Raw genomic sequence first — 441 nt, 5'->3', positions numbered from 1 at the left:
CCCCCCCCCCCCCCCCCCCACAAGGAGAGGTGTGCAGAATAGAGCAGGGGGAAACTTATCTATATATATATTTTTTTTTAATTACCTGCTCACCTCATGTAGTTCCACTCCAACATGGGGGCAGTTTTAGTAAAGATGACAGAAAGTTAGTTTTACCTACTGCACTGTTAACAGAACTATTATTGAATCTGTGGCTGTTTGTTTTTGATTTAAATGACATGACTCGTCTCTGGAGACATGGCATTATATCGTCCACTAGTCTCCATAGCAGCATCGATACGCACGGATTGTGTTGATTTTCGGGTTTTGAGAAATTTGGAACCAGGTCCTTATTAGAACCGAGTCTCCAGACCCATACCTAGTCTGGACACATTCATTCTCTAACTGGACAAACATCTAATTCAAAGTTTTTAAACCACAAATGGAAACGCACCTGCTTAC

General features: G+C 42.0%; 1 protein-coding gene across 2 annotated transcripts in view; it reads left to right on the top strand.

Moving 5' to 3' along the window:
* LOC116702694 (eukaryotic translation initiation factor 3 subunit D) overlaps positions 1–441 on the top strand; it is a 9,351-nt gene that overhangs the window by 2,049 nt on the left and 6,861 nt on the right. The gene's annotated exons all lie outside the window — the stretch shown is intronic.

This window comes from Etheostoma spectabile, chromosome 15, assembly GCF_008692095.1.
Source record: "Etheostoma spectabile isolate EspeVRDwgs_2016 chromosome 15, UIUC_Espe_1.0, whole genome shotgun sequence".
In the NCBI taxonomy this organism is placed as follows: Eukaryota; Metazoa; Chordata; class Actinopteri; order Perciformes; family Percidae; genus Etheostoma; species Etheostoma spectabile.
This window is presented reverse-complemented; position numbering and strand designations above follow the sequence as displayed.